Below are 15941 nucleotides of genomic sequence, written 5' to 3'. Positions count from 1 at the left end.
AGCAAAAACATAAAAATAATGTAACATAATGAAATACTATTTTTCCAACTTGATCATTTCAACTTGATTTCATTAAAAGGCAATTTTAAGAAATTGTATACTATATATCTATGACTTTTTGCAAGTCTTTGAAGGGTAAGTGTATATGTGAAGAAAGTAGTATAAAGCCTTGCAGGGCTTCAGAGGAAGCTGTGTGAATTCTGATTTGCCTCAATTGATGTCATTAGAGCCAGGTTGGCTTGGGTCTGAGGACCATATGATTGTGTGTGGAGTTAGAACGAGGTGAGTCTTCAACAGACCAAGTACTCATGTACAGAGAAGTCATGTACAGAGAAGTCATGTACAGAGTAGTCATGTACAGAGAACTCATGTACAGAGAAGTATTTTACAGAGTAGTCATGTTGCGCAGGAAAGCGTGCAGTTCTCAGTGTGAGTGAGAGGCACACAGAGAGTTCAGGTGTCAGCCTGTTGAGATCTACATGCCTCTCACAGAAACACATACAGCTAGCTGAAACCAGGTGTTTCTTATTGATCACCCACTCTCCCAGAACATTGTCAAAGAAACTCTGATGTTGTGAGCTGATTGATCTTCTGGAAAGATCAGCATTTCCAGGCTGTTTAATTCCAGTCACCAGGTTGGAGTCAGGTAATGGATAGTGAAGGCTAAGTAGAGTTAACCAACTATGCTTTGGGTGGAATGTAAAATAAAAGGGCTTCTGTGAGGACTTTGTGTTAAATGCTGTGTCGCTGTAGATGAGGACATTGGACCAGTAGCCATGTTGGGTTGGCCATCAGGAATGCACAATCTGTAAATAAGGGGATTTCAAATGTATTATTATTGTTGTTATGTCACACAAACACAAAAAATGCATGCACACAAATGAGCAGAAATACATGTTCAATGTACCTCCACCCACCCAAGTGGAGATGCACTGTCTGCCTGTGTTGCCTTTGAGTATCTGTAATGTCCCCATGCATATTTTACATAAATACAAGATAATCTTAAGGAGACATTGACAGTAATTGCAATGGATGCAACAATTTACATAAATCTTGTATGATTCTTTATTGCTTTTGTAAAAAGAACCAAATCAGTTGGCTGGGTAACTAAACAATGTAATGTCTTATCATGTGTATTGAGCGAATAGTCTGCAGATATTTGACACATACAACAACATGTAGTCATTGTCACATTCAGAGGTTTCTGCATCATGCATTAAGGTTTAAGTTAACTCTTGACTTCTGACTTATTTCACTCAGAAGGATTAGAAATATCTATCAATGGCTTCCACCATGTTTCTTTAAAACAAAACAAATTGCCATTGCATGCTGCACCTGTGTGTAAAACACACAAGAAAACCCTCAGGAACTTAATGTGATCTACTTCATGGTATTATCGATAAATCTTCTACAACAGTATTAACTCCCCAGTGCATATCATGCTTTATTTATCATTTTGACTCCAAATGGGACCAACATGAACTTCGTGATGTATTAGAAAGACTTGAAAGTAGCGATTGAGACCATAAACTTTGTATGAAAATGTTTACAGATGTTATACATCAATTGAGAAACAGGATCATAGACTTGTATAACCTCACTTCTTTTGCAACTACTGGAGTCGCCCTCTGCTGGTCATTCACAAAGATACAGGTTCCAGGCATTGGCTTCACTTTCCATACCCACAGTGTATGTTCATTTTATACACTATAGATTTACTGTTAAACTGGTAACCTTTTAATCCTTGCTATGCCTGTGCCTGTGCATCACTGCCAATGATATGCAACAGCATGTGCAGGCAAGCGATCAATCTACACACATTCAGCCATTTTATTTTTGGGCATATCGATGGAGCCTGTTACCCCAGTAAATGTACATCTCATCATTAGCTCGACCACTGCCCCCCCCGCTTTTGCCATTTGACTGACCTGCTGAGCAGCTCTCTGCCATCTTCCCGTACAATGTGTTTCACTGTTGCAATATCATATTGATCCTCTCCCCTCACTCCCCTCTCTGTCTGTGATGGCTTCTCAATAAGTGCATAGATCTATGATTGATTTTACCATTGGACGTCTCCTTACAGTCATTATGAGAGAATTTGCAGAGGCCATAATAGGATCTGATGGCTGTGAGTGTTCACAAATCACTTTCTCATTGAACCAGCGCTGGATTCAGCAGACTTCAGTAAAGATCTTGCACCAGAAAGTACCACTCTAAATACATTCTGTTATCTTGTGCACCACCATAATGCTTAATTTTTGTATCTGTAACTTTTTTATGAGAACATGCTGTACACACTGTCTTGTATACTGAGCAGTTGCTCCAGCTGCACCCGCCCCCCTTGCCTCTTTGTCTCTTCTTGCAGCCTCTTATTCTTTCTTTTAAATCCTCTATTCTGCACCATTCCTTCTCCCTCCCTCCGTCCCTCGCTAGCCGATGCCATGACCTTTTTAGCGGCTGCTTAAAAAGATTAGCTGTTATTAAGAGCTATGCCCGCTGATGACTCTTTCATGAGGTAGGGCCCTGGTCCCGAGGGGAAGGAAGATTGGAGAGAAAAGAGGGGAGGGACTGGATGCACTGAGGAGGGGATGGAACAGGAAGGGTATATGTGCAAACAGGTAGACATGCAGGTCAGGGAGGAACATGTTGATTCTGGGGAAAGGAGCAGGAGGAATAATGGAGAAATGGACAATGGGTAAGGACTCTAATGGAGTTATTGGGACATATATGGGACACAAAACTAGAGATAAGTGACAGACAGGGTAAACTGAGAAATAGAGGTCAAACAAAAAAGATAAGTAGATGAGAGGGGTCATGTGTCAGTGTAACTGATAGTGGATATATGCTGCCAACAGTAAAATAGAGAGGTAGGATGGTAAATGAAAGGACAAATAAGAAAACTGATAAAGATTGTCAAATGACAGGGAACTGAAAATGTTACTGGAAAAATAAATTATATATAGGGTTTATTTTCAGAAGCACCTGCGCTCCTCACACATACAGACGAAAAAGTGTAAATACTCTTCATGGGGGGGGATTTTGCTGGATTTGTGGAATGTATGACTACATCGTAATCTTGTGTTTAATTAGAGTAAGGCAGCAAAAGCACTTAGGAAAAGTCATTGGTTTGCTTAAATTTAAATTCATTCAACTGTGTTGTGTTGTACTGGAAATCATCATTGACCATAACCCCCACCTTAACAAAGTGCTGTGGATGCTCTCTATCTATATACATATGTGTGTGTGTGTGTATAGAGCATTATTATGAAAAAGAAACCTTTAAATGTAAGATTTTTGAAATTAACTCCACTTTTCTGTCATTTCACTCTTTGAGACTTCTCATGATAAGTCAATTGTTATGAGCATGGGCCAAATGAACAAACACATTTGTTATTTCCAACAGTAGACGCCCACATACATAATCACACAGACCCTTTTCTCCCTATAAATTGTGATACAGGAACACTTCCATTCAATTCACAGGCTTTATCGATCCTAAAAAGTAATTAGTAGGAGTTATTATAAACAGAGAATGATCTGTGTTAGTTGTTGGATGCTGCTCAGTGTTATCCAGTGACTCATGCATACATTCTGCATTTAAAACTCATTTTTTATTCCAATCCCCGACAACTGATTGTAATAACCATAAAAATGGCTCCTCATGGTTCCTCAATTTGCTTTTTCCTTGTCCTCTTTTTTCCCCCTCTCCTGACCCAGCACCATTCATTATTGTGATGCAACAAACATGGAAAAAGAGGAACTCAAGGTCACATTTCATCAATTGCTGTTGTGTGCCAAAGCATATTTCTTCCTTAAAACACCTTGACATTTCTGTTATAGAGCATTTTTACCCTCTCCTGGTGAAATATGTTAGTCAATCCATCTGTGTGTGAGTGTGTACGTGTGCATGTGTTTGCGTGCACAGGAGATATAGTGTGTGTATGTGCTTCTGTGCACCTGCCTGATACCTTGTCTCTGTGTGTGTGTGTGCGTATGTGATGTACAATCTAGTAAAGTGAAGCAGCATGTGGATTGGGCTATCGATGGATCAATAAATTGATATACAGTGTTGGTTATGAGCTCTGGCAGGAGGTGTGTGTCATTGTTTTATGGACTACATTTATTGTATTTTTTGTCTCAATCCAATATATCTTTTCCCACTGGATGCAATTAACATTTACTGACATTCTAATGAACACTTTCCTATAATCCTCTGTGATTTCATAATCAGTGAGGCTTGCCGCAAACAATAATAAGATTTCCCAACTGCTAAGAGTCCCTCAACTGACTGACGCCTTCAAATGTCAGGTATATGATTTGACAGTTTACCAGTAAACACTAATTATCTCCAAAGATTAAAACAAAAAAGTCACTTTTCTCTGCATTTTCTCCCGTCGCAAACATCATCATGTCACATCCTGGGGTGGGTACACGTCAAAACTGTGATACCTGCCAACCAAACCAAAAAACAGAAGGTTGAACAGCATAGCAAGCATGGGTAATAATAAAAAGAAACCTTTTAGAGTCATCCAACTTGTAAAACTGGTGTTTTTAATTATCTTAGTGCACAGGGCCTGGACACAAATTAGAATCAGTATGTAACCATGGGCGACAGCAAATCAGAAAGATGAACTGGTCATTGATGTGACAGGCCTTGTGCCAGAGGGGGCAGTGCAGCCAGATTTACCCCCGCACTCTGACAACTGTAAAAGGTATCATACATATTGTTATAATGAGGACCAGACTGGCAGCCCTCTGTGCCCTTCACTCTGTGCTCGGAGAGGAGGTCGCACCAAATGTACACAAGGGGACAGAGGGCAAATAGATAGGTACGGAGGGGGTGAATACGGACTGAGTGTGAAGTAGGATCATAGATGACCTGGAAAGTGCAAGAAACAAGAAAAGTGAGAGTGGACTCATTGTTTGTGGAGTTGAGGATCTGCTTAACTCAACATAAAGGTCTGGCTTTTTTTCTCCCTTTCATATAATGTGTTTTATATATATATATATATATATATATATATAACTTTAACCATTACCGATAAATCTGTGATTCTTAGTCAATCGTATATTCACTTTTGAAGAACTTTACATAAGAGCTGTGACACTACCAGGGTACCAGTGAGATCAAAGTAATGATAAATATTGCTATTTGAATTTTTGTAGGAAAATGTATTAATAATTCAAAGAAAACCCACAACAGCATTCAAACACAAATTTGGATGTAGGTTAGCTTAGCAAAGGTCAAAGCATTTGGGTCAGGACTACTGAATGGTTAGTTTGGCTTGCTTTCTGGCCCTGTTCAGATCTAGGGCTTCATCTATAACTGTCACATATGCATCTTTCAGACCTTGTGCGTACGCCACTTCTCACACAGGAGTTGGGATCTATAAAAACAAACTTGGTGGGAGAATGTGTGAACTCGTATGCTTACTCTGACCAAATCGTACTAACATTTTGGAGACAGGAAAGGAGCGATACAGACATGAGGCAGTGAATTGAAACAGATCCATAACAACTTTCAATTGTAAAAGAAAAAAGCTTTTCTTTTTTTTGTTATCTTCTTCGTGTGAGTGTAAAGTCACTGCAGTGAACATGACTGATGAACAGAGCCCATTGGAGACCACTTAGAAGAAATAAACTGTGTTCACCTTCACACATCCATTTCCAAACAATATCCCAGAGTGGAGGTTAGGAAACCACTGATTGTCTTCATCTTAGGTGTGAACTCGTCGGTCTGACCGTTTTTTTTGGGTACGCCATTTATAGCTTTTGTGCGCTTCAAACTTTTAGTATGCCCCTTGTGTTTACATCCGTTCTGAGCAATTCAATCATTAGCTGTACGTTTCTGTGTTCACACCTGGTATTACAATGTGTCCTTGATATGTCTCCTGTGACCAATTGTGATTGGATCTCACTTTATGGCCATATATGCAAATACGTGGTTTACAGATCTGTCAATGAGCTGAATGAATCAATAGGCTCCACAAAGCTCTTCTATGGCGTACGATTTTTTTTTTACCCATTAAAAGAAAATTGATCATGTTGTGGTCAGTGTTGATATTGTAGCAGTGGCCACAAACGATAGTAACACTGAGAAGAGTAAAGAGTACTTTGAGTTTATTGTAATATTTTAGCAGGTCGGAAACGTCAACAGAGTAGGCGGCCCCTCATATGGGGTGCAGGACGTGTGAGCGTTCCAGTTGCTGAAATAATCTCGTCGTATGCATTCAGACCTCCTCCAAATATGTTTTCAGACCTGATATTAGCGCTGTCCACGTGTGATCAGGTCATTCAGGATGGATGTTCATCAAGTCTGAGTGGGTCTTTGCATTGTAACCTGTTAATGAATTAATTATAGAGGTGCTGCTAATCTCATATTGTTACCGTTGCACAGAGCCAGGACAATTATGACGCTACAGTAGTTTGCTGCTAGCTCTATTGTTATTGTGTGTCACAGACATGAATGGTCTCAGTCTTTCTTTCAAATCATTTGTGACACCTGAATCCTCTCATCAATAGAAAGCAAATACACTTAATATTAGGATACGGTGAAGTTGGACTCACAACCTGCCAACAAGTTCTGCTGTTGTTAAGTTGTAATGTAAACCAGTTATGAATATCAATAAGCAGTTTAGCATGTATTTGTGTCTCCGCAGCCCAAATTGGCTCAAGAGCAGAATCAGCAGGAACACAACACTATTAGTCTAACATCAACAAATGAGCCTCCCAGCTAAGACCCTGTAAAACTAATGAATGCATTTAAAAGTGCATATCCAGAGCAGACTGCTCAGCTAGCAGTCAGTGCACACGTTTTAGTCAAGGTAGAATTCACCACTGACACACTTTAGCACAATATGTACAGCCAAACAGCCTACAGACAGTTTTCAATATCATTAATGTCAATTGCTGGCAATCTCAGGAGTGTGATAATGAGCCATGAACAAAAAGCCTGTCTCACTGAAGTAATGTCAGAGGAGAACCTTGCAGGCAGTGAAGAAATACTGTAAATACACCACCACTTTAAATTAGGAAGAACAAACAATGGCATTTTTTTGTGGCTTATGTCCAATTTGTCAGGGAACCTGTTGATAAAATAAATCCTGTTGTTTTGTTGCGCTATTGTCTTGATTTCCTGCTAATCATTTTTGTTTTCATGTTGGAGAGATGGATCAGATCGCTTTGACATTAACAGCCGGGATAAAAGTGTATCAGTATAAAAGCTTTTTGTATCGACTCCAACCCTTTTCATTTTTAGAGGGTTCAAAATCCCCATGGTTTGTCATCAAACACCAGGGGACCGTGTGTGTGTGTGTGTGTGTGTGTGTGTGTGTGTGTGTGTGTGTGTGTGTGTGTGTGTGTGTGTGTGTGTGTGTGTGTGTGTGTGAGAGAGAATGTGCAGTGTTGTTATATTCATGGAGCAGCTGATAATTATTATTCACTCTTATCCCCAGTTTAGCTCCTCAGAGTAATCTGTATGCCTAAACGTGCTATCCAAGGCAAAATCAAGGAGGCACGAGCGTGCGCTGCCGTCATCCCAACAATTCTGAAACCAAATTAGACAGCTGACATTAAAGACGATGTCTTGACAAATCAGTTTTTACCTTGCATTAACGACAGTGCTCATTGTAAATTTCAGGTGCACCCCGCTGTAATAATTCAACATTATTCAAGCTGCTCCAGGCAGAGACCTTTTCACGGCTCAACCCACATTTAAATATATTGTTAGGCAATTGCAGGTGTCTGTAGGATTTGGGGCCACGAGGTACGGGGAAAAGAGGAACTGCCTTTTGATGCTGGTGCATTAGATAACCAATTAAAATGTTTTGTTTGGTGTACCGAAGAATGCACACAACACCATCGGTAGCTAAATCTGTGTATTTTTGTCTCATATTTCAAACCTGTGTGATAAGTTGAAGGTAGCACCGACACAACAATAGCAAGAAACACAAAGAAACATGGATGTCCCAAAAGTATCATGAATTAATTTCTTGCTTTGAAGGTGTCCTGAGTATTTAAACAAAAATTCCATTTATATTCAGGCTTTCTAGGCATTTCATTTACTGATTAAACACACACGATGCTGATCTTTGTGGTTTTCTACATCCATATTTTCTAGCAAGCAGTCTTGCATTTGCTGTCAGCTTTGGCCATATTTCCAACACAATTTACTGGAACAGTGTGAAACCATTGGCAGGAATGTGCATTTAAATTTACCTCAGTGCACATAATGGACGTGGGATGCATGTGCATCATTGTCTTGTAACACAAGACCCACTAACAAAACTGCTCCATAGCATTGAAAGAGATCAAACTCCACAGGGAAAGTTTGACAAGCAGAGCTTGTGAGACCTTAAAGGGATAGTTCACACTAAAATTAAATTCACTCATTATCTACTCAACAATATGCCGATGGAGGGGTGGTTGAAATGTTTGAGTCTAGGGGTAAAAAGTGTTGCAGCAATCCAATACTATTGAAGTAAATGGTGACCACAAAACAACAGAAAAAATCATAAACTGCCTCCATACTGCTCCTGTGGTGTCATTCAAGTCAGTAACCCCCGACATTCAAATTCAACTCGAAACAGTGTCATTTACTGTACACTTGCCACTGTTCCAATCCTCAACTCACGTTGTTTGCATTTACTCACGAAGACACAGGAATCAATCTAGGTCCAGGGTTTCCACAGGGTCTTGAAAAGTCTAAAAAGTCAATACTTGAACTTGAAATCAGAATTGTATGTCTTAAAAGTCTTAAATATGTCAAAATATTACATACTAGGGATGTTTACATATGTTAGCGTTTATTTAGAATTAAAATTTCAGACCCTGATATTCCCTCATATCTGTTATGCTTGAAAAAGGTCTTATATTTCATACAATATGGTCCAAGAGAGTCTTATATTGAACTTGGTGAATCATGCAGAAGCCATATAGTTATACATTTAACATTTGTATATTTTATTAAGATTTATTTATATATATATTTAAAGATAGGAAATACATTATAACTTCATCACAAAAATAGTGTCATGTTGTCATGCAAACCAAAGAAATCCATAATAGAAAAAAGCAAAAGAAAGTTAAGATAATAAAAGATATATAATCAAACCTAAATTGTTAAATAAATAATAATGATAAATTAGTATGAATAATAAACCACACATTTATAAAACATAAATTAAATGCAGATCTTGGTTGTTGCAGGTTTACAGTGTGATTCTCCATTGCTTTGATGAACATGGAAAACTGATAACTCTGATAACGAATGATCTCATTTTCAGAGTACCACAGCAAATAATTCAGGAAATAAGAAATAATAAGATAGGAAACACGTTTTAAAACCAATTTAATGTTGTGAAGAAAGGTGAAATGCACAATATGCAAAAAAACTGAAAACCGCCATTGTTATAATTTTAATTTCTACGTCTTATATCCGGTGTTTGTGTTACGTATCCATTTATTGTCCTGTGTGCTTCAGAGGCCAGGCAGAACACGGGTCAATTGGAGTGCTCCACTCTAAAAGCAATTTAGATGTTTCATGCCATGCGATAAACCATGTGAGAAGTGAGCTCACAAACTCTCAGTCTCAAGGCAGATAATCAAACCACAAGGTCAGAGCGCTGGTTGACACCATAAGTATTTGTCAATGGCCCTTCATTTGTGCTCAGATGAAAACAGACAGGGATTCACTGTTAACTGCTTCTTTTCAGGTCATGCAGTTCACTCGATGGGTTAAGCAAACACTTCTTCCTCCTCTCTTGCCTCATTATTGCCTCATCTTTTTCCTTCCATTCCGTTTTTGTTTTATGTTTTAAACATCACCCTTTTCCTCGGCTGCTCCTCTCGCTCTCGTCTCCCTCGCTTTTCACAGAGGGTCTCGTTTTGCTCTCGCAGTAGCCGGCAGACTTTGATGTGGGCTGACAATGTGACTTGTGCCTCTGCTAAATTTAATCATATTAGCTAGTTAACCATGCCACCACCGTGTGACCCACTGACAAAAACCAAGCTCCCTCTGCTCTCCTTCCCTGTCTCTTGCTCGCTCTCTTTTTGTCTATGATAATCTAGCCTTGGGACTGAGGGGGAGCAGAGAGCAGAGTGCTCTTGGGAGATACAGTCCATGTCAATGTGTGTAAATGTGTGTGCGTATGCAAAAGACAGAAAAGAGCAAGAACAAAAGTGGTATTGCATTTGAAGGGTTTTTCTTATTACCCTAAGTTATTATCGAATATAATAATTACAAAGATGATGACCTTTTCCTTTATGTCTCACCTTCAAACTGAAATGTTTAACCTAAATACCATTTTTGTGGCTTCAAAGCTTCAATGAGAACATAGCAGTTGCAAGTTTCAACCCATACTTATTTACTGTTTAGGCAAAAATTATCAGGTATACACATGCTTTTTCAACATTAAGCTCCTCTCCCATTGTAGAGGAGTTTGCCTTTCTTTTCTTTATTTTTAAATGTCACAAGGGTGCTAGAAACTGACACGCTTTTTGAGAAGCATTTTGCATGATTGGAAGGGAAACTCACAGTTGCACGTTGTTCCCAAGGTGTGAAAAAAGAATATGTGTTGAAACATTCATGGGTATTTACATGCCAAGGCCTGGAAGCTCAATGCACATCATAACATAGCAGCAGGGCAAGTGTCTAGACTGCCAAAGTAAAGAAGAAGAAGAAATAGCGCGCTCAAACAGGTTTCACCACTGCCAATCAGCTGATTAATCAAATGTCATTGAGGTAAAAGTGAATGCTGCATCAGTTCATATTGTACATAAGAGCCAGATGTTAGTGGGTTTTGGTTGTTTTTTTGTAGGCGTTCTGTCTTGACAGCGGGTGTGCAGGATGTCTGGTGCTGGTGTGATCACCACAGCAATTTGGTTGCCATGGTAGCTAGTCTGTGGTGAAACATACTAACATGCCATTCTCGTGGTGGCTACGATGCTAAAGGGAAGTGTCCCCTAAAATTAATAAAGTTAACAGTAAGGAGCTCCCAATGGGTCACGGCAAGATTTTTTTCAGCATTACTTCTGCATTTCCTCCTAATATTTTTCTTCTTCTTCACCTTCTGAGCCATATGTGTCCCATTCCCGGTTATCTTCTCCCATTACAGTCCTGCAGTAAGGATCAGCTAGTTGAATTTTTCTGACTATCAAGAAGAACGCAATATGGTGATCTGCAGAAAGCTGTCTGAGTTACTGCACTCAGGAAAACGTCTGCACGGATACAGATGACTGCGCACTTGTTGCTATAATGAAATTAAGAAGTTGCATTGTGGCAACAACAAACTATTGCAAGATATCGCAAAACATATAGCAAGGGAATGCAAAAGTAATACTTGAAAAAGTTAGCGATTTGCCAGGTTCTTTTGGCGTTTCTGGCACTTTGAGTGTCATCTTCACGAATGTGTGAGTTATTCCCGACACTCGACTTATTCCACATCTGGCCTTTGTTGTTGTAACTTGTGTCTCTGTCACACGGCCACGTGTCATGTCCCAGTGTCAGTGCTGATAGTGTTAGATGAGAGCTGTGACGCACAAATATTAAATGTCCTTCTCTGAGAAAAACAAATTATAATTAACATTGGTGGTAATGAATAATGCTGGATTAATATATATTACATTATGGGCTTTTTGAAGTTTTGTATCACGTATACATTTTTTTTAATAACAGCAGTAAACATAATTATGATAAATATATGGATTCTTTGAAGCATTGAGGTCATCTCTATGTCCGTCCCATCAAAAGATAATTTTCTTACCAGTATTTGTTTCATGGCTTCTCTTTACAGATGATGGATGACTGAAGCATCTTATATCTCTAATAGGGGTCATTATATAAGGACATTTGTGGGTGGCCCAGTATGTGACAGGGGCATGAATGGATACAGATGCCACTGAGCTCTCTGGCACAGACCGCCTCCGCCTTAAAAAGTCCACGAGGGACAGAAAGAGACCTGCATGAGAAGTTGACACTGGTGTGTGTGTGTGTGTGTGTGTGTGTGCGTGCGTGTGTGTGCGTGTGTGTGTGTGTGAGAGAGAGAGACAGTCTTCCTGTATGTGTCACAGGGAATGTAGGAGAGAGGACATGATAGCTCTTGATTACAGCTGATAGGTTTATTTGAGGAAGGTCAGGAAGATTTGGGAGAAGAGCAAGACATGAGTAGCTGATGGGGATCATAGGAGAGTAATGGTGCGGTTCACAAGACAGCACACACGCGTACCCACAGTAACAGAGACTCAAACAAAGACAGGTTGTTAAAAAAAAATTCAGTATTATTTTAATGAATCGCAACCCAAAAAAATGAGGAGTGAGCATTTCGGTGCCTCCTCCTCCACGCTGGTGTCGTCCTTCCGTTGGTCTTAGAGATTGGACATGCCCACTAGTGCTGAGTTGTCAGAAAGAGTCTGTCTGACAGCAGCGAACACCCCCCACGGCTCACCAGAAGTGTCAATCCGGAGACGCTGTGTGTCAGAGGGAGCGAATGATAGATATGAAGGTCAAAAAATAGGCAAATGAATGACACTGTGGTGAACAGATGGAATAGATAACAATATTATTACCAGGCATCACCACAAGTGAGATGTTTTGTTTTTTTTCATGTAGAAAGGGTCTCATTATTCAGCGTATTTTTTTGTTATACACAAAGAGGTACCTGACTAAAACTTTCCTTCCACCCTACAATCAAACGGTAACCAGGAGCAGCCCTCAAGGCATGGCCAACACACATCTGGCTCTGCACCAGCTCCTAAATGGCAGAATCACTACACCCTCATCATATCATTACCCCGTTGTCCAGCAGGGAACAAGCTGGTACTGCACTCTGCATGGGATAATTACCGTTGTTTTCGCCCCCAGGTCGTTGTGTGTTTGATCATTCCTGCGTTGGAGGTTGATCCTCGCCTGATTACAGTAGCTGTTAGATTTTTTTTACCGTAATCGCAACCTCGAATAAAGACCGTGTTTTTGGCGCGGCTTTGTCAGTGTAAACATCTCTGTTTGGAGGTTCCCGCTCGAGTTTTTAGAGGGTTGTGGGGTGAAGGGGGGGGGGATTATTGGGATTAGTGATAGGTGGGAGACTTGTGCGGGTGTGATTGCTTTTGCCTGGCGGTTCGGAGTGATTTGTGCCCTCCAGTGTTTATTTTTGTCAACATTTCCATTTACATCAGACCAATCAGTGTGGTCACAGCTCGCTCGTCTCATCTCCACACATCAGCTGTGTCAACATCCACTATCATCTCTGGCTGTTGCACTGATTGTTGCTCTATCACTCAATCTTTGAGTTGTCAATTACATTTGGGTCCGACTGTGAGAAAATAATAATAAGCACAACTCTTGTCCGCACTTTTTCATTAAAGTCTCATGCATATTGTTTAAATCCTGTTATCCATGCCACAAATTAGGAAGGAAGTCCCAGCATCCATATATTTCCAGCCTGACATTATTGCACCTGAATCATGACAAATTTCAAACAGCCCTTTCGTACGAAACATTTTTTAGATGTACTTTTAGTGTGAGTTCTTCCTCGATCATGATGGCCTGATTTTCTCAGACCGTTTCTTTCGTGTGCCAGGTTTATAGGGAATCGTTTTTGATTGACTCAATTAGTTCCAGTGTGCCTGGTGAATTTAGCTGATTATATTGCCTCGGTCAGACAAAACCCTTTAACACATTCTTCCTTGTCGTTCGGCAAGCGAATGGAAATTTTTTATCAGACTGACAACCTGGCGTTTTTCTAATTTCATCACCATCTTGCTGCCACACTGGTCTGTTTCATTATGACTTGTGAGTTTTGTCACGCTTATATATATAACTATTCAAATAAAAACATGAAAAATCATTAAAACAAACTCGTTCTTTTTCATCTGAATCCATTTCTTCATGAATGACAGTGCTCCTCAGAGACATAGTATTAAGGTGGAATTTCAGGATTAGGCAGGATTGACATAATCCTCCCAGAAGAGGGGAAAGACCAAAACACAGGTTAACCATTAAAAAGTAGGAGTGGGATAAGAGCAGAGAAAAGCTCCAAACACAGGAACAGCAAAGAAAAACATTATCTCTCAATATAACAAGCGAGGTCAGGATAAAAATGGGTTGGTGTGGAAGGACAGAGAAAAATCAGTAGGTATTGTTTTAATCCTGTCAGTGGGAACCTTCTAATCCCTTGTTGTGAACATCACAGAAACACGTTGGTGTTTTTGTCCTTTGTTCCTGGGGATAATCCCTAGTTTGCTGGTCCTGAGGTCTGTGGTGGTGCATCAGTGACATTGTTATACAGCCTAAATATGACAGGAACCACAGGACACATACATAAATACCCGACCTAACATACCAAATAGGTCAAATACATTTGGATTGTGTGTCTGTATTTTGATGGAGTATGTTTACGTCTGGGGGCCATTTTGAAAAATGTGAAACAAATTAAAAGAAAATGAAATGTGTAACAATAAAATAAATAGACCTGTGTTATGTATTGTGTTGATTTGTATACTTACATTATCCTAAATGTTTCCAACAATGTTCAAACCTAGAGAAATCCCAAATTGTATTCAAAAGGTTTCCTTTTGGTCACCTTCTAATTGAGTCAAATTCATCTCAGCAATAACTTCCCAAACAAATGACGCATGATGAGGGAAGAACACACTGCTAACCAGTTAGCCAATTAGCTGTTGTACCTTCCATGGTCTGTTTTGATTACTTTAATGGATAATTCATTGCCGTTCGCTGGGTAACCTGAATAAAACTTAAATACATCACCTGATCTGTGAACATAACATCAGTCGCATAATCTAGATTTTAATCAGCAATCGTTGTGATAACAAATCCAATGATCCTGCTTCAAAGCGTCATCAAACTGTTTTGTTATTGATTTAATTGAGATTCCTTGTGGCAATATAACATATTGTACATTTTGTTTCTGGTTATGACATGCTAACATGGTGGAGTGAGTTGGAAGCTCACTAAAAAGTTTCATCCACTGTATTTGTCTCAAAGCTGATTTGAGGTTTAAGATAAGAAGATAAAGGGTATTTCAAATCAAGAAGATCCTTTCATTTCAAAATGTATAACGTCAACAGAGAAGCTAAAACAGAGGTAATAACCGGTTTTATGGCTTCAGTTCAGAACAGCCATTGTATGCAGATAAGAAAAGAAAAAAAAAGAAAAGAGGAATCCGGCGCTCTGATGTGGAAAATTACAAAAAAGTTAAGACAATACCTCTGGTCTCAGTATTGTGGATTCTGGCATCCTACTTTATTGCACTGTAATATAGTGTATTGCAAGACTTCTATTAATGCCTCTATATTGGCAACAGTTGTGGCCGAAGGCATTATGTTTTTTATTTGTCGATCCGTCCATCCAGTTCTCGTGAACTTGATATCTCAGTAATGCCTCGAGGGACTTTCTTCATATTTGGCACAAGCTTTCACTCCAACTAAAAAGATGAAGTGTAACGAAATGTCAAGGTCGCTCAATTATGACAAAACATTTGCGACAAATGTCTAACTGAAAAATGATGGAGATGTAATTTTTTATTCCAAAGGTCACTGTGACATCAGAGTGTCATAACACTGTTCCTTCCTTTATTTAACACTGTGATCCATTGGTTGGAAGAGGCCTTCAGTCACAAGGTGGCAATTCCACTTCATAGACTTGTGAGAATTGTTGTATTAAATGACTTGTATTAGCTGACTTTGCAGGAGACACGTACAATGATAACTGTACAAGTGTGATGATTGCTGTGCTCTCCTACTGATGCCAATGTAGTAGGCGTGGGAATAAGATCACTCTTAACCTTTTTTAAAGCCTTCAAAGAGCTAAGCAAGTTAAGCATCTATACGTGTGCTTAGTCTAATCATGTATAATTATAATGATAATCATACGCTTTGCAGTTCTTCAGTTGTCTGTTGTGACGGCTGCCGCCTTATTTACCCTATTC

General features: G+C 39.5%; 1 long non-coding RNA gene across 1 annotated transcript in view; it reads left to right on the top strand.

Annotated features, from left to right (window-relative positions):
• The window catches only part of LOC109627506 (uncharacterized), a 31231-nt gene extending 27213 nt beyond the window's left edge, over nt 1–4018 (top strand). The window contains exon 3 of the long non-coding RNA XR_002202603.2: nt 3718–4018. This is a non-coding gene — a long non-coding RNA (uncharacterized lncRNA). The remainder of the gene's footprint in view (nt 1–3717) is intronic.
• Nucleotides 4019–15941: the final 11923 nt, after the last annotated feature.

This window comes from Paralichthys olivaceus, chromosome 8, assembly GCF_024713975.1.
Source record: "Paralichthys olivaceus isolate ysfri-2021 chromosome 8, ASM2471397v2, whole genome shotgun sequence".
Classification (NCBI taxonomy): domain Eukaryota; kingdom Metazoa; phylum Chordata; class Actinopteri; order Pleuronectiformes; family Paralichthyidae; genus Paralichthys; species Paralichthys olivaceus.
This window is presented reverse-complemented; position numbering and strand designations above follow the sequence as displayed.